The sequence below is a fragment of the Anser anser genome (assembly GCF_964211835.1).
Source record: "Anser anser genome assembly, chromosome: 1".
NCBI lineage: Eukaryota > Metazoa > Chordata > Aves > Anseriformes > Anatidae > Anser > Anser anser.
This window is the reverse complement of record NC_139720.1, coordinates 159,302,305-159,323,405: the sequence shown is the minus strand read 5'-3', so window position 1 is coordinate 159,323,405 and position 21,101 is coordinate 159,302,305. Positions and strand designations below refer to the sequence as shown.

The 21,101-nt window shown below is 37.9% G+C and overlaps 1 protein-coding gene and 1 long non-coding RNA gene across 43 annotated transcripts in view; both read left to right on the top strand.

Moving 5' to 3' along the window:
* Nucleotides 1-17,251, top strand: part of LOC310900052 — a 46,074-nt gene extending 28,823 nt beyond the window's left edge. Inside the window, exon 3 of the long non-coding RNA XR_014584799.1 lies at nucleotides 854-17,251. This is a non-coding gene — a long non-coding RNA (uncharacterized lncRNA). The remainder of the gene's footprint in view (nucleotides 1-853) is intronic.
* The window catches only part of GPC5 (glypican 5), a 778,624-nt gene that overhangs the window by 75,228 nt on the left and 682,295 nt on the right, over nucleotides 1-21,101 (top strand). The window lies entirely within an intron of this gene.

Genomic DNA, 21,101 nt, shown 5'->3' with positions numbered 1-21,101 from the left:
GTTTTAAGGTGCATATTGACACGACTCCCTGTGTCAGTTTGGTTGCATTGCTCTGCTGTAGTACTAGTCCATAACTCTGTGATGTGTAGCTAGTTTGTACTTTTTGATTACCAGCTCTAAGTTTTGGGGAGTCACCATTACTATCATCACCCACATGTGAGAAAAGTATATTATTCTCCCACAGACCTGCTCATATAGTTACTTGCTTGTACTTTTTGACAGCTGGAGCCCTGTCTGAACTGTGGTAAAATCTTTGACTAAGTTGCTTCAGTAGATCATCTAGTCAAATGTTATATAATTATGTCTATATTGAATTTAATAGGTAAAATTTAACTAAAAGTTTTCCAGAGAGAAATCCAATTTTGTTTTGAAGTTTTCATGAGGAGAGGATGAAACCATTGCTTTCCTTGATAATTAGATCCAGTAGGTAATTACAGTGTATGTGAACATATTTTCTGGTAGATTAAAGAGTCTTTTAATATTCAGTATTTTCTCAATATAATATTCTCCGTATGAATGTAATGATACAATTCTCAATAATAGTTTCAGTAAGTGAAGCAACTTGCTAAGTGCCTTACTGTAAAACATTTTATCTGATCCTCAAATAGTTTTACTGGTTCTTTCCTTCAGTATCTCTTTTTTTTTTTTAACAAAAAAAAAGTTGTTATTACAAACTACATAGGATTTTATGGTAACAATCATGTCAATGCCATTTACAGAAGTTACATTTTCTCTGTACTTCTTGTACTTCTATTGCATTCTTCTTATTACTTGTTTGTGTATAACTGGGATTTTTCCTGAACCTGCATGTAATCTTTGTTACCACATCTCATATTGCATTTTTTCCTTTCAGGATTAGCTGAGTATGATGAGAAGTGACTGCACTTTTTCCTCCACAGTGTCCCCTACCCAAACACTTCAAGGTTTCACCTACTGCTAAGTGAAACTTTCGGAGAATTTTTAAGAAACAATGGTCTTAAATACCTGCAGTATACAGATAATGTCTTTCTGATCCTGAAAGCATGCCATGTAGAACTAATGACTCAAAGGAGGAAAGTTGAAAACCAAACTCCACTAAGTTATATACAAATAAAATTGTCATCCTAAGTCCAATAAACAGCATTTTCCCAATAACCAAGAACTTTTAAGACCCTTGAAAACATGGGGACTGTATGGGATTATCGAATACTGTTTGTAAATTTTTTATGTTCAGGGTGAATGCAAGATGGGATAACAGTTTCTTCTCACTGCCTTTAGGGGTGATGACTCCCATTGTCATTTCCTGACTTGAGGTATGAGGTGTTTACTTTTCCCTCTGTGTTCTACCAATGACAAGAGAATGAAGAGAATTCCCCTTCCAGATCTTTCTTAATGTTTGCAGGCTTTTTATTAATAATTTCCTTTTGCAAATTTGGCACACTGATTTCTGTCATTTCATGACTGGAAGTGGTCTGCCTCTGTTAGAACAGTTGTGCATCTATTGATTTTGCATGGTAATATGTGCGAGTTAAAGGGTACTTATCAGAGTCAAATGTTTTCCTGTTTCAGAGACCTGCCTAGGGCTTTGCACTGAGACAGTTTTGCGAAGTTGAAAATATTTAGTAAGGCAACAGATACAACAGATTTGGAATTGCCACTGATAAATATGCTTACTGCAATAGTGCAAATATATGATAATAGTGCAAGATAAATGAGATAAATGCTATCCTGGGTATTCCTCACTAAAGGGCAGAGGCACAGAGCTTACCAAGAAGGTGTCCCTCTCTTGGTGGAGGAAAAGGAGCACAGCCCATCAATTGCCTCTTCTAGGTCTCCAGTTTCTTCTTTCTCTCCCCACTCTTTCTTAACTTTTCTCTCACTTGAACTGCTAATGCTAACAGTGGCTCTTTTCCCTAACACTAACTTCCCTCTTTTCCTTAATATTTTTACCTTATTTGTCATCTCCCCTCTTCCCTCCAGGACAATGTTTAGCATGATTTGGGTGGAGAGCTGAGTACTATTGTTATATATGTTTAGCGTATTCTTCATTAAGCTCATTGTCATATCCAGGATTGTTAACTTTAATATTAATTTTACAAATAATGAAGCAAAAGGTTTTACTCAGGGCACCGTGGCCTTCAAGATCCTGTTCCACCACCAAAACAGGGCCGTCCTGCCAGCACAAAACTCCCTCCTTCAGTAACCTCTCCCACCAAGCTTGCAGACCTCCCTCCACAAATGTTGTATAAGAGAGAAGCAGGAGCAAGCTGCTCAGCTCCCCCTTGTCCAAGGCTGATGCTTATCAGTGACACTGAGTCTGACTATTCTCTGCAGTGTTACGAATCTCTCTTTTTTAGGCCCCTATTACAAGTTTTTCTCAATATATTCTATTTGCGTCTAGTACTTCCATCTAATTCCCATCCATTTATACTGTTTTATTGAAATGAAAGTGTAGCCGTTGCTCTTAACTATTGCTTATCTTCCTTTTAACAATCTGAATTAAAGGCATTTATGCATACATTATAGTAAATTTAGAAGCCTTTCTTTTGTAGGGGAGCATTAATGTCATAAGCTAATGGATATTTCTAATTGATATTTAACACACTTTAATTTATTATTTTATTTTATTTTTAGGCTGTTTACAGTAACCTGATTGATTGTACCTCAGCAGTCCTATTCAGAGAAAGAGTAACAGTGAACATAAATGTCAGAGTAATTAGTTAAACCAAATAGGAGGGAAGAATCTAGTGTTACATAGGATATATATTTACAGAATATATGTGTACCCAAACCAAGAAGATTTTGTTTGGGTTTGGGTGTGCATATATCCTGTATTCATGTATTTTGTTGGCCTGGGTTACATGGTGTTAGCTGCTTGCTATCATACATGCAATCCTATCTCTTTACTTTAGACCTTCCCTACAGGATTGAACCTTGAGAGTTTCGTTGGATTTTTCCAGTCACTTTCAATAGGTAATGACTAAACAAAGTATGTTTATAAAGAGTTCCGTTGTTTAGAGATCAAATCAGTTGTTTCCACGGAAAACTGATGAGGCAATTTCCAAAATCTTTAGCAATGTTTAGAAAACATATTTTCCTGAAATATAATTCTCTACTCTCCTGAAATAATTATCTACTCTGCTCTCATGAGACCCCACCTGGAGTATTGCGTTCAGCTCTGGGGCCCCCAGAACAAGAAGGACATGGACCTATTAGAGCGAGTCCAGAGGAGGACCACAAGGATGATGAAGGGGCTGGAGCACCTCTCCTGTGAAGACAGGCTGAGGGAGTTGGGGTTGTGGTACTGGGTCTGGCTGGGATGGAGTTAAGTTTCCCTGCAGTGGCCCATATGGTGCTGTGCTCTGCACTTGTTCTTCTGAGGAAGGGGAGTGAGAGAGCAGTTGTGGTGGAGTTCAGCTGCTCAGCTGGGTAAAACCACCACAGCTTTTCAGCCCAGAGAAGAGAAGGCTCAGGGGAGACCTTATAGTGACTTTCCAGGACCTAAAGGGGGCCTACAGGAAAGCTGGGGAGGATCTCTGTCAGGGAGTGTAGTGATAGGACAAGGGGGAATGGCTTTAAACTAAAAAGAGGGTAGATTTAGATTAGATATATGGAAAAAATTCTTCACTGTGAGGGTGGTGAGGCACTGGCACAGGTTGCCCAGAGAAGCTGTGGATACCCTATCCCTGGAGGTGTTCAAGGCCAGGTTGGATGAGGCCCTGGGCAACCTGACCTAGTGGGTGGTGTCCCTGTAGGCAGGGGGCTTGGAACTAGGTGCTCTTTAAGGTCTCTTCCAAGCAATTCCAAGCAAAACCATTCTGTTATTCTGTGAAATGATAGTGAGATTTTAAGTAATTTGTTTTCAAAGATACAGTGGTGCAGAGTGAAAGAAAGCAGTGGTGTAAGAAGGGAATGATGAGCTACTAATGGCAATTGGGAGTTAGCTTGTTAGCTCAAACTTCATCTAATTTTGTCCTAATTTGTTTATAGGATAAAAGGCATTCAGATGAAGATACCATATTATGAGTTTTCCTGTCTGTACCAGATGATATAAATACAAGTGATGGTGTATCTTGACGGAAAACTCTCAAAATAGACCGTTAAATTTATTACAATATTTTCCAGTTACTCTTGGAATGAGTTTGACTGAGACAAGATTTCTGAAACCAGTGATCCAGTTGCTCTCAACATGAGATAGAAAATAGATTTCCAGAAAATATTGCACAGGATTGTGAGGGGAGGTGGCAGATTTTACTTGAAAATAATACAAAATTTGATAAATAATACAAAGACTTTGAGGTGTTGAATCAGAACAAAGGGGAACTTTGTTTAAGGTTTAATCAGGAAGTTACCACGAGGAGCTGTAAGGAAATCAGTGTCAGTGTTGACTTCTGTTTTCAGTCTTCAGCACAGTTGTTGGAAATCCACTGCAATGTTTTTCAGTGATTTATAGGATACTGCTGTTCTGGAAAGCTGGCTGCTGTTACCAGTTAATGAAAGTATGATCAAGTGTTGACATATATTTTGGAACTACATAAAATAGCATGTGAGAAACTCCCCATGTCTTTGTACTGAGTCAATACTATGATTTTCTGACAAAACTGCAGCTGAGAGTCTGTTAGTATAAAAGATGGAGAAAATGTGGAAATTTAAAATGACCTGAGGTTGTCCATGAAAATACCATTTTATTTATAGATTGATTTGCGATTTCAGCCTTTTAGTTTGAGAAGTTGTTAGTCTATTCTTTCAATATCAGAGCACAGGTTATAGCTGCCCAAAGGGAATTCATTAAGGGTAACTTACATAACCAGTCTTGCATCAAACAGTACGTGAAGTTATCAGTGCGATGCAGAACACTTTCAGGAAACAAAACACTGCACATCAAAGTGTAAAGTGAATCCAGGGTATTTTCATACAAATGTTTGGTACTGTACTACTACAATGAGTATCTCACACTAGCATTTCCAGCTACATTTTATTGCTTCTCCAGACTTCTTTTCCCGTTTCCCCTTTTTCTCTTTTTCCCTTTTCCCTACAAATAAATACAAGAAGAATGTGTGCCCTTGAATTATATGTTGTAAGTTTTATGTAATTCTAAGAAGGGTGTAAGAGCACGTTGGTACCATAATAGTCTTTTACTCATAGTTTTGGTTTTCAGTTTGTTCTGTGTGCCACCAGGGCTGATATCACTTCTGTTACACAATAAATCAAGTATCATACTACCGAGCATGGAAGTTTTCTGTTTATTTAGGGCTTTCGCAACTTTTTCCAGTCAGCTAAGGGTTTGCAGACATTTTTCATCTGGGAAAGGATACATTGGGCAAATTGGTAGATGCTGTACTGAAGAACAGAATTAGCGAATATATATATAAGTAATGTGGGCGGAGAGCCAGTGTGGATTTGTAAAGAGAAGTCATCCTTCACATTTATTGTAGTTTTTGGAAGTAATTAGGTAAAGGAGATAATCTGGAGTGGAGATAGTCTACTTGGATTTCCAAAAGGCTTTTGACAAATAATTCAGCCATACGATAAAGTATAAGGTCTTGTATGGAGGAATAATAAGTTAACAGATAAGAATTAAGGGATAAAAAAATACTCAATTCTCAGAATGGAAGGAAAACTTCTAGCTGGATATGTTTTGGGCTCTATGCAGTTCATCATAGTTCTGAGTAATCTGAAAAGGGGACAGCAACATGAAAGTTATTGGTAGTGAGTATTTCATGGTAGTAAAATCAGGACCAACTGTGCAGAGCTGCAGAGGTATCTTTTGAGAGGTAGAGCAACTGAAAGCTAGAAAGCTAGATAACAGTATGAGATTAATGGCATTCATGGAAAAAGAAAAATATGATTTTTTTTTTTTTAAAAGTGACTTTGAGCTGTTTCCACTCAGTGCTGAGGTACTGGGTTTGTGATAGTTTTGTAAGTCAGTCAGTTCAGTTCTCAACAGGAGTAAAAACAAACAAATCAAAAAACAAAACAAACAAAAAAACCACCACCAAAACCAAATGTAGTGTTAGGAATTCAGCAAAAAGAGAAGAAAACAGAGCATTAGATATTGGAACAAAAAGCCACAGTAGGCTTGCATTTTTGAAAGAGTTTCAGCTTTTTCATTCATCTCAGAATGGGTTTTGTAGTAGAACTGGTAAGGTTCAGATAGAGAAACAAGGTATCACAGATACAGAAAGACTTTTGTATGATGAGTGACAAATTAGTTCTGGAAAACTCTTTAACAACAGTAGCTCTTTGGCCTAGAAAAGGGTTTAACAAGGAAGGATATGTTAAAGATGTATAAAATCCTGAGTGGCATGGAGAGGATAAACAGAGATCTGCTTTTCACTCTTTCCTCCAATACAAGAAGTAGGGGACATCAGGTGAACCTCCCAGAAGGTGGCTCTTCTCAGAACACACAAGGTGTGAAACTGATGGCATCAGGCTGGAGTGATTGCAAAAATTTTACATCTGTTCTATTCCACAGAGCAGTTCACTAGTAAGTGCAAAGTTACCACCCCTGGCTAAAGAAATCTCAGTCTTAGATAGCTGGAAGTTGGGAAAGGGTCCCGGAGAATGGCAGCTCTGGTGTGATGCTTTTCAATAGGCATCTCTTCCACCACTTTGGACACAATATGGATGTAGATGGATTTTTGTTCTGATCCAGTCCAGTATTATAAGCAGAAGAAATTATTTCCTCTATTTGATATGGATCATAAAAGTAATATAAACTTAAAGTAGGCTAAAGGAAAAAATGTGGGGAATGACGTTATGCTTTTACACTCAACTATTTAAAGATAGGGAAATAAAAATCCAAAGAGATGCTAATTCAGGATTTTTTTATTTATCGAGACTTGCTAGTAGATATTTTTTTTAAAAAAATTTATTTAGTCATTTTGCATTTAAAATAATTCTCATAAATTAAAATTACAGAAGACAATTTTGGGTATCCATTATCTAATTCTTTACAGACTGTAAAAAAAATCTGTAAAAATATATGTATTTGCCAGTGGGAGTTTATATCAGACAGAATAACTTTCCTTTTAGTTAACAGCACCATTACTTTTTCTCCAAACCCAGATATTTTTCCTTTTTATTTTAAAAGACAAGCATGCAAAATCTTCTATCTGCTCACCACGTTAAGTCTATTCTAGTAACAAGGTACATAATGTCTTGCACAGGCATGTTGCCAGTGTTTGTCTAACAGAATTTTTTAGAAATTTTCATAAGCAGTACTCAAGTCATAATATGGAGGATTTGTTAATATTTATTTTCAGTGGGTGTTGATTAATACTGCTGTATTTTCATCTTGAAATATTGGTTGAGGTATGAACTGTAGAAAAACTCATTTAAATTTGGTTGTGGAGTAAGTTCAAATACTATGTGCAGCCCCTACTTGCAGATCAGCTACTACTGTGCCTAAATTTTTCACTCTGGTTCTTAGTGAAGGATCTTAAATGCAGATTGCTGTAGGTAGGTGATAAGGTTTATTCTGAAATTGTATGTAGTGATTGCAGACTGCCTTGTATTTTTACCATGTAGGTACAGAATGCCAAAAAATAAAAAAATCTGTTCCCTTACCCCTTTCCCCTTCAAAGTATCATTGATGCAGTCAAAGCAGCCAGGAGATGTCTTGGTCTCATAAGATGTAATTTAGAATTCTCTATTGGCAGCAGAAGCCTTCATTTTTATTTTTTATTTTTTAATAAAATGCCTCACTGTTCTTTTCCAAGAAAAATAGAAATAGTGAGGGGAGGAAGACACAATATTCTGCTTTATGGTTGAGTGCCCTAACCTTAAACCATGGATCTTCATTGAACTTTTCCTTTTTGTTCCATGAAGCTCTCGTTCCTTTCTGTAGCTACATCCAAAAAGGTGAAGAGACTCTTCACTTTTCTCCCCTCAACTTTTCCTTACACTCTGAAGGTTAGGGGTGAGAAATTAATGCAGGGTTTGTCATCAGACTCATTGAAAAAGATTTTACCTCTTATATAAAAGTATAATGTGGTTTTGTAATAGTAGGAAAACAAAAAAAAAATAGTAGGAAAACAAAAAGCAATCGCTTCATAAGCTGGAGCTGGGTTTTCCTTATAATATTAGCACTAACATTGAAATACAGTAATTTTAAATGTTAATACTATGAATTCATTTTCTACTGATGGTTTTAAAAGGATATGAGACAAGTTAACTTGTTTTCATGTGATGTAGAACTTACTTGGATCCATATCCAAATTGCCTTAAATAAATGCAAAATGCGTAGTCTGATAGAGATCTCATATATCTTTCCTGCAAACAGAACGTAATAAACAAAGAACCCCATTAGCTTGTTCCTGGGAAAGGATAATTTATTCTAGGTGAAGGATCATTTTTGTGAGCACAGCTTTATGGGAAGGATCACATGCCAGATGTTGAATTTACACATCTTGGTGATCTGGATAATATCCTTTAAAGCTCATAAAACTCTCTCAGTGGAAAAGTAGGAGAGTCTAATTATTCTATTCAGTGTCTACATCTGCAGGAAGGAGAGCATTTCAACAAACTTTTTTTTTCTTCCCCTCTGTCAAAAAGTACTTTCCAGAGCATAAAGCAGAATCAAGGGACTCCCCACCAACATCTTTGTATGAGTATCCTAAGATGGAAAAACATTTTAACCACAAATGTGCAAAAAAAAGAAAGAAAGACAGAAGGGTTGTGATTTTATGAGTAAATTAGATATTCCACAATCCCTTCAGTTATGATAGAGCCAACCAGGCTGTTACGAGATTAAGTGGAATCTAAATGTCATTTATCGTGTTCTGAGTGGAAAAATCATTGTTTTCCTTAGAGTATCACGCTTGTGAGAACTACATTGAAAAATGATATTTTTATATTTTTTTAGTTTAACTATTGTTATGTTTGCTACATGCTAATTGGGAAATATCAGTTTAAGTTAAGGATGCTTCTGTTCTTTAAATACACGGTAATCAGGCAAAATATTTTTGATTTTAACATATATATACTTTAAATGATACATTATAGAAATTTAGAATGAAATTTATTTAATTAATATTGTTGTATTCAGTTGAGAAATAACTTTATAAATTCATATAGAAGTTAATCACATGTACACTTGCCATAATTTACACTTCATATATTTCACTGAAGATTTAAAAAACACAGAATGGTAGTGATAAGTCATGTTACAAAACCTTTTTGGATTTACAAATATCACATGGAATACTTGGTGAGTACATAGTACATTAATATAATTTTAGCATAAGTACTTAACACTAAAGTACACTTCAAAAATTTTCAAAGGCTTGTTGTGGTGAACACTACTTGCTCTTGCATTTATGAGCTAGTTTGCAGTGTTGTAGGTTGTCATAACTAGTAAGCCCGATGTTATTGTGAACTAACTCTGTTCTGCAACAAAAACTGTCTTAACATGACTTCTCTGTTATGTCAGAGGTCAGTAGATCCCTATTAATGAAAAAAAAAAAAAAGAAAAACAACCCCACAACCAAGATGGCAAATTAGAATGCATGGGGATTGCTAATTTCATGCTTTGGCATATTTATCCTTATTTCCTTATCTATTGTCCATTAAATGAGTAATGCTTCATCCTACTGACTATAGTCTATGTGTATGTCCTATGAGTAAGTAATATCCTTGGGTAGGGCACATGCTCTTCTTTTGCTTAGTTATCAGCGATGACCTTAGGATCATAGAATCATAGAACAGTTTGGGTTGGAAGGGACCTTCAGGATCATCCAGTTCCAACCCCCGTGCCATGGGCAGGGACACCTCCCACCAGACCAGGTTGCCCAAAGCCCCATCCAGCCTGGCCTTGAGCACCTCCAGGGATGGGGCATCCACAGCTTCTCTGGGCAACCTGTGCCAGTGCCTCACCACCCTCTGAGTAAAGAATTTCTTCCTGTTGAATCTAAACCTACCCTCCCTCAGTTTAAATCCATTCCCCCTTGTTCTGTCACTCCACTTCCTCACAAAGAGTCCCTCCCCAGCTATCCTGTAGGCCCCCTTTAGGTACCGGAAGGCCACTATAAGGCCTCCCCTGAGCCTTCTCTTCTCCAGGCTGAACAATCCCAACTCCCTGAGCCTGTCTTCACAGGGAGAGGTACTCCAGCCCCTCGATCATCTTTGTGGCCCTCCTTTGGGCTAGTTTGAATAGGTCCATGTCCTTCTTGTTCTGGGGGCCCCAGAACCGAATGCAGTACTCCAGATGGGGTCTCACAAGAGCAGAGCAGAGGGGGTGAATTACCTCCCTCAACCTGCTGACCACGCTTCTTTTGATGCCGCCCAGGGTATGTTTGGTTTTCTGGGCTGCAAGCGCACACTGCTGGCTCATGTCAAGCTTCTCGTCAACCAGCACCCGCAGGTCCCTCTCCTCAGTGCTGCTCTCCTCCATTCTCCACCCAGCCTATATTTGTGCTTTGGATTGCCCTGGCCCAGATGCAGGACCTTGCACATGGCCTTGTTGAACTTCATAAGGTTCACACAGGCCCCCCTCTTAAGCCTGTCGAGGTCCCTTTGGATGGCATCCCTTCACTCTGGTGTGCCGACTGTACCACACAACTTGGTGTCATCTGCAAACTTGCTGAGGTTGCACTCCATTTCACTGTCCATGTCACTGACAAAGATGTTAAACAGTGCTGGTCTCAGTACTGAGCGTATCCTTGAGGAACACCACTTGTTACTGATCTCCACCTGGACATTGAGCCATTGACTGCAACTCTTTGAGGGGGACCATCCAGACAACTCCTTACCTGGCGTGTGGTCCATCTGTCAAATCCATGTCTGTCCAATTTAGAGACAAGGATATCATGGAGAACAGTGTCATACACTTCACACAAGTGCAGGTAGATAATGTCAGTTGCTCTTCCTCTGTATACGGGTGCTGTAATCCCTCTGTAGAAGGCCACCGGATTTGTCAGGCAAGTCAGACCTGTTTCCTTTTGGTATATTTCAGTTATGTTACTTTGGGTTAACCCTTTGTTTTAAGTCGTAGACTTGTCTGAAGTGAAACTTAGAAATGTAATGCTTTGTCTCCCAAGTAAGAAATAGAGAACTATAGTTCAGTTGGAGGGAACCTGCAAAGACCACTGAGTCCAACTGCACAGACCATTTTCAGGGCTAACCAAAAGTCGAAGCATGTTATTAAGGTCATTATCCATATGCTTCATGAACACTGACAGGCATGGGGCATCAACCACCTCTCTCTCTAGGAAGCCTGTTCCAGTGTTTTTTACCACCCTCAGGATAAAGCCATTTTTCCTAATGTTCAGTTTGAACCTCCCTTGGTGCAGGTTTGTGCTGTTCCCTCGTGTCCTGTCATCTGTTACCAGGGAGAAGAGACCGGTATCGCCCTCTCTGCTTCCCCTCCTCAGGAAGTTGTAGAGAGCAATGAGGTGGTCTCTCAGCCTTCTTTTCTCCAATCTAGACAGCCCAAGTGTCCTCAGCCTCTCCTCGTAGGACATGCTTCCAGCCCTTTTACCAGCTTTGTTACCCTCCTCTGGATGCTTTCAAGGACCTTAACATCTTTTTTATGTTGTGGAGCCCAGAACTACATGCAATATTCAAACTGAGGCCACACCAATGATAAATATTGAGGTTGAATCACCTCTTTTGACTGTCTGGCTGTGCTGTGTTTAATGCACCCCAAATCACTTTACCCTCTTGGCTGCCAGGGCATGCTGCTGACTCATGTTGAGCCTGCTGCCGACCTGCACCCCCGGTCCCTTTCTGCTGAGCTGCTCTCCAACCACTCATCCCCCATCTGGACCTGTGTCCAGAATTACTCTGTCCCAGGTGCAGATCCTGGCATTTTCCTTTGTTGAACTTCATGCCGTTGATGACTGTCCAGTGCTCCAGTGTATCTAGATTCCTCTGCAAGGGCCTCTTGTCCCTCCAGAAAGTCAACAGCACCTCCTACTTTGGTATCATCAGCAAACCTGCTGAGGATGCATTCTACCCCTGCATCCAGATCATTGATAAAAATGTTGAACAGAACTGGCTTTAGAACTGAGCCCTGGGAACACCACTAGCGACCAGCAGCCAACCAGGTGTAAACCCATTTACTACAACCCTTTGATCTCTACTGTTGAGCCAGTTCATTACTCAGCATAGTGTGAACCTGTTCATCTCACAGTTGGACAATTTGTCCAGAAGAATGCTATGAGGAACAGTATAAAATATTTTACTAAAACCCAGAAAGATTACGTCCACTGCCTCCCTTTCATCCACCAAACAGGTGACCTTATCATAGGAGATCAGTCACCCCAAATTTAAATTTAATTTTTATTTATGTTAAATTCCCCTTTTCCTTGCAAATTAAGGTTAAGAATTTGAAGACATGACCTGCTTACTTCTTTGAACACAAGGAGTTGATTTCACCCTTCTTGTCTAAACAAGATAAAGATTTTGTACACTGCCACAGCCACTAGTAGTGGCTTAGTCACTTTGTTTCAGATTTTCAGAAAGTGATTTTTGTTTATGGACTGTAAGTGGCAAGTAATTGGAGGTACTTAATCCAAAGTCTTGAATAAGGCACCAAAATGCCACAGAAGATGGGAATGCTGGAATCCTTTTGTGTTCAGGATTTTCCAGTACTTACTCAAGGTATATATTACTACTTGTAGGTTGTCAACAGAAGAACCCCACTGTTAATTAAGCATTAAATCATTAAATATGAAATCATTATATGCTTAGGAGGTGTACACCTAGTCCCACTGCTTGTGTGGCATCTTATTATTTCACTCACCACTGTTTCTGTGAGCCACTCTTCCAAAGTCAGGGATCATAGCATCATAGAATCATTAAGGTTGGAAAAGACCTCCAAGATCGTCTGGTCCAACCATCCCCCTACTGCCAATGTCACACACAAAACCATGTCCCTAAGCACCACGTCCAACCTTTCCTTGAACGCCCCCAGGGACGGTGACTCCACCACCTCCCTGGGCAACCCGTTCCAATGCCTGACTGCTCTTTCTGAGAAGAAATGTCTCCTCATTTCCAACCTAAACATCCCCTGGTGCAGCTAGATTCCTCATCATCTTTTTGTTTACTTATGTTTTTCCACTTGTTAATTGTGATTTGTGCTCCATTTAAGTCCCGTCTAGGAACTTTAAGTCTTTGGAAATTAAAGTTGTTTTGTTTTGTTTTGTTTTTGATTAACCAGAAAATGCTAGAGCACGTGCCTGTGTTCTGGAACTCAGTATGTTGTTCAATGATTGGAACAGTCCCTTGATTGCTTGTGAGTAACGCAATACCACAAACTTCCTCTGTACAGCTGTGCAGTTAGTATGGGTCAAGAACATCTGCTGTTGGAGTCTGCATGCTGTTTTGGAGTGTATGTTGGCCACTCCATGAAAATTGGCTTCAGTAACTAAGGGTAGTCACAGCCACGTTCAGTTTATTAGTAAAACACGAAGCTTAAGTGTATTAGGTGCCTGTAGACCTAAAGTTCTGAAAATTACTCTTACATCATTTCTATCAACCTGCCTATAGTCTACTTTTAATAAAACACTACTGTACCAGCACATAATTAAAATTCTTAGGAAGTTTACCCCTACCAGCATTTACATTTGGGATTCTTTTTTTTTTTTTTCTTTTTTTGAGTCACAAGGGGTTTGAAGACATATTTTAATGTTGTGCTCAACTGTGCTTTCTTCTGGCCTGTGATATATAAAGCAAAAAGCTTTTATGTGGAATTTTTATCAGAAGCTGCATCTGATTAGCAATTGTGCTAATGTGAATTTCAGATTAGGTCTTTTCTTCATTGCCTTTCTTTCTTGACTCACAGTGTTAGAAATTGACTGTAGTGCTGAAATGCTCTAGGTTTAGTCTTTCCAGTAAGAATCAAATGATGAAACTGCTACCAAGCAACACCTTGGTCAATGGAATATGTCTCCTAGACTTTGCAAAAGAATGTGCTGAGCAAACATGAAGGGTGCACAAAGCCATTTAATAGCAAACTACTTCCAGAGCTGTTCATTATTGTTTGGAGGGATCACTGCGGAAGTATAGTGGTCATATTCTTTGTATTTCATAAAGGCTTTTAAAACCATCCCCAGTCCAAAGGTGAGGCTGATGTTCAGAAATGATACATGAAATAGTGTGTGATCAATGCACAGAGTTTCAGTAACTTCGATGGAATCCTCCTGTCATTCATTCCTAACATAAAAGCTATTCAGTCTTAAACTTAATTCTAATGAAAGAGTTGTTCATTAGCAAAGGCACTACATTGTATCTGCTTCAGGAGTGAAGAGCCAGTCATGGCTGAGAAAAGTAGGGGAACAATTCTCTTGTTTTTGTGGTAAGGACTTGGAAGTCCAATAATTTCTATTTAATAAATAATATGCAAATATTAAATAATAATGATTTAATTATTTCACAGTAATTAGACTTAGGTGGTTCATGAGTTTATAGGTTATCTAGAATCTGTGTAATGGTAAATTATGCTGCAGTCTTTGCCAAAGAGCTAGAAAAATAAAAACTAGCATTGCACTGAAAGTGTGGAAAAACAAGCATGAAAAGTACTTTGGCTTTCCATTGCTTTTACAGTATGTCTCAAGAGAAAATGTATTGCAGCGCACAGTGAGTCTCCTAAACTTTGGCACAAACGGGATCTCACGGTGTTGCTTTTGCATATATTGGTTTTCCATTGAAGCTGGTTGAAGCAGTGGACATGACTGAAGTAGGATGAAGTTATGCATTTTACTTAAAATCAAAGTATGTGGTCTCTGAAATGCACCCCTAGAATAAAGAAAAACATGAAACTGAACATATTTGTGCTCACATGAGGGAACGGAAATAGCTTCTCCAGGTATATATTAAGAATAGCATATACTTTAGGTATTTTTGAAGATAATGATACACTTTTATAGCCTGTGAGACTAATGATTTGGCTTTTCTGTTTATTAGCCTTTATAACCTTCTTGTGTCATAATGGTGGCGTATATATGTGTGTATATATATATATAACACAATTATGGCATCTGAACTTGTATGTTTTATTAATATTTCTATGTAATTTGCAATTAATATTAGAATTTGATGCATACTACTCAGAAAATTTAGTCTAAAATGTCTAGTATAAATTCAGGCCAAATAACATGATGTTCATAAGACAATATTTAAATACACAAATTGATCCTAATTATTCCAATTGATAAAAACTGACTAAGCAGAGAGATTTTTATAAAGATGTGTTTTGTGAGATATGTATATATATTGTATATATATGTATATATATGTATATATATACAATATATATGTATATATTGTTTAAAAAATCAATACTTCTGAGGAAAGAAATAAAATATTGTGAATAATAAAAAAAAAGCATAAAGAAAATAAATTTGCTTCTTTAATGTGGGATGAGATAAGAAGGAAGAAGAATGGATAAAATCAGTTTAATCAAGTATTGTGACCTCTGTCCTTGGCTGCCTGTCAATACTACATGCAGGAAGAGTGATGACTTGAAACGTTTTGCTTATTTTGTTTGTTCTTGAGACATTGGGACAATGTGTTACTGTCATCTGCAGAGAGTAATCTCTATCTGATTGATCTCGTGTTATTTCTGTATGCCTTTGACAATGGTTGAAACAGAGATTTCTGTCACTGTTAAACACTGCAAAGAAAATGTGAACTCTGCAGGAGAGAATGTCAGGTACCTGAATTTGTCTATTTTACCTCTCAACCTTGAACCCCCAATTTATTTATAAGCTTTGTGATTAGTAGCAATACTTGGACATAGCCAGTACGAGGATAAATGTGATTCCATGCATTGCAAATGACATTTCTGAAATTGGTTTATTCTTGTACATACAGAATCTCTCATAGGTTACCAACTTTAAATGCAACCTTTAAGTGATGACGTTTCAGGTCATATTTTGTCAGGTGTCTCTATAGTTGTCATTGTTCTTACCAAAGCAGAGTTATGTTTTTTTCTTTTTTTTTTTGTATGTTTTGTTGTTGTTCTTTTGTTTTGTTTTGTTTTCCTTCCTGTTATTTTCTTACAGTCATTTCTGTCTTTACATGGAAGAAACGGGATTTCAGTTCATGTTGTAGCCTCATTCATATCACTTCTAAGAACTTTGAAATTCTTATTCCCATGTTATGTCAGGTTATACCACAAAATGGGAAGTAGAAAAAAATATGAAACAAGGACATCTATCAGAATGAAGTTGTCTTTTTGTTTTAAAAGACAGTACTCCTTATTCATATAAAATGCCTGATATTTTTACCTTCTTACTGTTATCCGTTCAGTAGCATTATAAAATCTTTTTTGCAGCAGTTGCTGCATGTGAGGGATTGTCTTAAGATTCTTAAAGGAGGCACACTTTTGCATAACTGTTTAATTAGTTTTCTGCATCTGTTAAGTTACTCATTTCCTGCAATAAATGCGGAGGGTGCATATTTGGTATCTTTGCTTTCCTTTTGTGTATTGTTCTGCTTTTTGGTATTATGCGTGATAGAGTTCATGCCTGGCAGTATGTTACTGGTGATTTTGATCCTTCCTGTTGTTTATTACAATAAGGTTTAAGCACCTTTTAGAGCTAATCTAATTCTGGATGGCAGAATTAATTTTTTTGGTGATGTTACAACCATTACCACAACAAATCAGCTATCAACCATATGACAAAAATAGTTACTTAGCTAGATTTCCAAAGGACAAATATGTGTGTATCAATTCTGACTTAATATGCTCCCAAGGATTGTGTTATCCTTTATAACTACACTGTCACGAAAGAGCTTAGTGTGTCTCAGTATCAGTTTATTTCAAGATACTGCATTACTTCTCTTTACATGCCTTTGACCTTGCGTTTGACAGCTATATTTTGTCTTAGGCTGTGCGAATAATTGCATATTACCAAAAGATCCAGATTTAGCTGTAGGATTGGCGTGACCACTTCATTATTTGTATCTCCCCCAATTTTAAGTCATTTGCAAATGTCATTTGCAAATTATATCAGCAGTGATTTTATCATTTATTCTAAGAAAAGCAGTAAGTCAACACACAGGATCTTAGAAAACCTCATGATTAATTGTAGCGATCCAACAATGATAAGAATTCCATTTTTGCTTCAAATAGTGCTTGTTCTTGTGTTAATTATTAATGTAAAGAATTTTAGGTTCTTACTTGCCTTTATCAACTAAAAGATCTTGTGATCTCATTAAAAAATGAGAAGGTTGCCAAGCAGACCTATTTTCCACAAAGTCATGCATATTGGAATTAATTGTGCTTTTATTCTATGTCTTTTAAGAACATTCTGAATTTTCTCTTTTCCAGGAACACCTACACCATTTTGTCTGGAAATAGCATCAGGGTAGTGTAAGTTAAATGAATGAACTCTATCATTTTTCTTTTTTTTTTTTTTTAATGTCATCACAACATTTTCAACCTTTCAGAAGTTCCCTAGAATCAATTATTTTTTAAAGATCCAAATAATTTGTTCTAGAGGTAATTTTCAATAGCCTTGGATGAACATCTTGTAATTCTTTTCACTGAAAAAAATGTAGTAGTTGCTGGCCAGTATAATTCTGTAGAATAAAATATCTTTGTAACAATATAGTTTCATTTTCTATTTCTTTAACATAATTTTCCTTTTCCTGTCAGTTTTCTCGATGAGTGTAAACCAGGTTGGTGTTGCTCTCACAGGAAGTCCAGTCCCTCTCATTTGGTCTGAGCTTTTTTGTACTTCGGATGAAATTTAATTTTGCCCAAATTTAGGTATCGATAATTTGCAGATCTCTACCTGAGCTAGGTTTCCAGACTTCATTTAAAGTCACTGGAGAGAAAGAAGCACTTACCCAGCAACATGTTTTACTGTACACTTTAGAAGGGGATATATTGTGGTTTGAAATGCTAAATTGTCCATATCAATGCTAACAGCATAAATTAGTGTGATTAGTTCAGATGTGGGTATTTTCATCAGGGCAGGTAAATCTTAGTGTCTCTCACAATTTCTGTATTTCTGGAAAAGACTCTTTTTGCACTTAGGAATCGTGCATGCTCTCCAATGAGCAGTTCATTTGATCTATTAAAACATTTCTCTCAGAATGAAACAAATTGTCTTCTGAAGGTATCTCTTTCCCTTCATTCACTATAAAGTGAGTGTGTATGACTGTTATAGATTAAACCAACTTTATTAAACAGCAGTATTAAACTAGTGTGAGATGAAACTCATTCTATCCAGTTTATTTCCTTCAAGGATAGACATAGTTTGTGCATGCTTTGATTAATACGGAGCTTCTTCCAGTGCTTGCAATGAAGTGCTTGCTGTTCATTGAAAGCCTAAAAATCCATCCCTGGTCAACTAAAATTATGTCCAGTGGTATAATGCAGGAAAGTACACTAAGGCATCAAGATCCAGAGGTAACAAAATTATGAAAACTAAGCCAACAGCACTTTGCAAGTTGCTACCATAGTTCATGTTTTATGGTGCAAGGAATAACACTCTCCTCACCCATGTTTAAGCTATAAGACTGCAATTTCCTGGATCCAAGTACTCTTTCTCACATTCTTCTTGCTTTAAAGTCCTCCAAGATAAAAGGAAAGAGTTGGAGGAAATCATCATGGGGGTGTTGTAGTGGGTTTACATGTCAAGGTTTTGGCAATGCGGGGCTGCAGGGGTGGCCTTTGTGAGAAGACTCCAGCAGCTGCCCCATGTCAGGTAAGGGCCAGTTTCAGCCATTTCCAACGGGACCCGCCACTGACCAGAGCCAAGCCAGTGAGCGGTGCTGGTTGTGCCTCTAGGAGAGGCTCTGGAGATGTTCAAAACCCTCCTGGATGCCATCCTGCACAACGTGCTCGAGGTGGTCCTGCTTGGCAGGGAGGTTGGACTAGAAGATCTTCAGAGGTCCCTTCCAACCTCAGCCATTCTGTGATTCTGTGATCCTGTCTGATCACGATCTGCTAGTTCAGAAAGGTGCGAGTCATATAGGCAGTGTGTCGTACTTGCAAGTCTCATGTGAGATTCACTCCTAGAACTACTTCAAGTGTCACTTGGCATCTTGGAGAACTAGGCATACCCTCATGTAACATACCTTTAGAGATGCATTTTCTCTTCCTCAGGACAAAATCAAACCCAACAGGAATAAAATGAAGCCAGAGGTTGTCATGTAAATGCATAGCTTGCCAGACTTCACTTGTTTGGCAAACTCTGTGGTCAGTTGTCTGTCACTTTCGGGTACTGTAGTTCTTACCTCACTTACTTCTTCTTTGTATAGTACCAAACTCTAGACCTGGCATCCTTGGCATTCCCTCACATGGGATAACCGTGGTTATTCATTATGTGTTAGAAAGGAACAGCAAGGCAACAAATTTCTGGAGAGTTGACCGGTTGCCTATCAGGAATACTGTTTGTATCAGTCTTTTCTGCCACTGTAAGCAAAGCTATTTAAGTGGTGGACTACTGTTAAAAATCTTATTGGTACATTTTATAGATTACTTATAGATAGGAAATTAAGGTGTCCATTGTTTATAAGACTTTGCAAAGTGATATTGACAAATTGTAGAATAAAAATTACTCTTACTGTTTCCTCCTCTCCGTAACAGACTCATTTGATAAGCCATTCTACAGCCTATCCTTCTGCCAGGGATCTGGCACATAGGTTTTGCAAAACCATGTTTTACAGACAAGGCTATTCCTTCCTGGCAGGATGTTCATTTGGTTGGTACCATGGACAGAAATTTCTTTGCCAGTCAAGGCTGTTCTGCAGAAAAATGTGATTGGCCACAACAACTCACTTTTGAAACTAAGTCTCCAAATAGTTGGACACTGGATGCTGTTACTGATGTCAAAGATCAATAAATACTTTCTGCACTTAAAATAGACCAAGCTCTTCATTAAGTGCTGATAAATTTATTCCTGTGTGCTATTTACCCCTCGAGTTTGAGAATGCCTTGTTTTATTTATTACAGGATATAAGCGTGCTGTGATGATAAGCGAGGAGTAATGATCTTAATAGTTTACTAGACTATTAGTTTACTAATTAGTTTACTATTTATTTATTTACTATTTATTTACTATTAGTTTATTTACTGTTAGCTCACTAACAGTTTACTAGAAGTAAATATTTCTCATCAAATTAGTCATCGCTGTTAAAATCAGTAAGTGTTCCGTGCTCAGAATCTCATATTATATGTGATGTAAATCCTCACCTCGGTTATATCTCTGGAAAGAATTTGTGTTATTGTGTCGAGAGGGAAAATATGAACAGCACATTGGCAGCATGCAACAGCTGTGAAATTTAACCCTGAAGCATTTAAGTGATACTCAGCTCACTGTATTTCTCTGATCAGACCTGAAACATGTTGGCTGTATTGGCAGTGTCACATGTCTAGATTTAAAAAAATGAAATGTTCTCTGGCAAGTACTGATTCTTATATCTTACAGGTAGCTTTACCTGCTCAATAATATAATATTTTAGGAAAGAGTCAAGTTAGATTGACAGGAAATAGGCTTTTGTTCAGCACATTTTCGTTTTTAATCACCTCACAAATAATTTTTTGACTCATCTTTATTGTTAAATCTGCTAGAAATATACAAAAGTAAAATTTGCAATGTGACAAAAAAGTAGGAGCAGGTAATTTCAGGAGAGAAATCTGCACATTCTATGCTTTTGCTTCCACATTAAGTTCCTGATACTGGTGATGACGAGGAGCGGCTGAGGGAGCTGGGATTGTTCAGCCTGGAGAAGAGGAGGCTCAGGGGCGACCTTATCGCTCTCTACAGGTACCTTAAAGGAGGCTGTAGCGAGGTGGGGGTTGGTCTATTCTCCCACGTGCCTAGTGACAGGACGAGGGGGAATGGGCTAAAGATGCACCAGGGGAGGTTTAGGTTGGATGTTAGGAAGAACGTCTTTACTGAAAGGGTTGTTAGGCATTGGAATGGGCTGCCCAGGGAAGTGGTTGAGTCACCATCCCTGGACGTCTTTAAGACGTTTAGATGTTGAGCTGAGCGATATGGTTTAGTGGAGGACTTGTTAGTGTTAGGTCAGAGGTTGGACTGGGTGATCTTGGAGGTCTCTTCCAACCTAGATGATTCTGTGATTCTGTTATATCTTTTCTAATAGTATACAAGTTTTGTAATAGATTCTTATGATTCTTATGATTCTTATGATCTCTATGC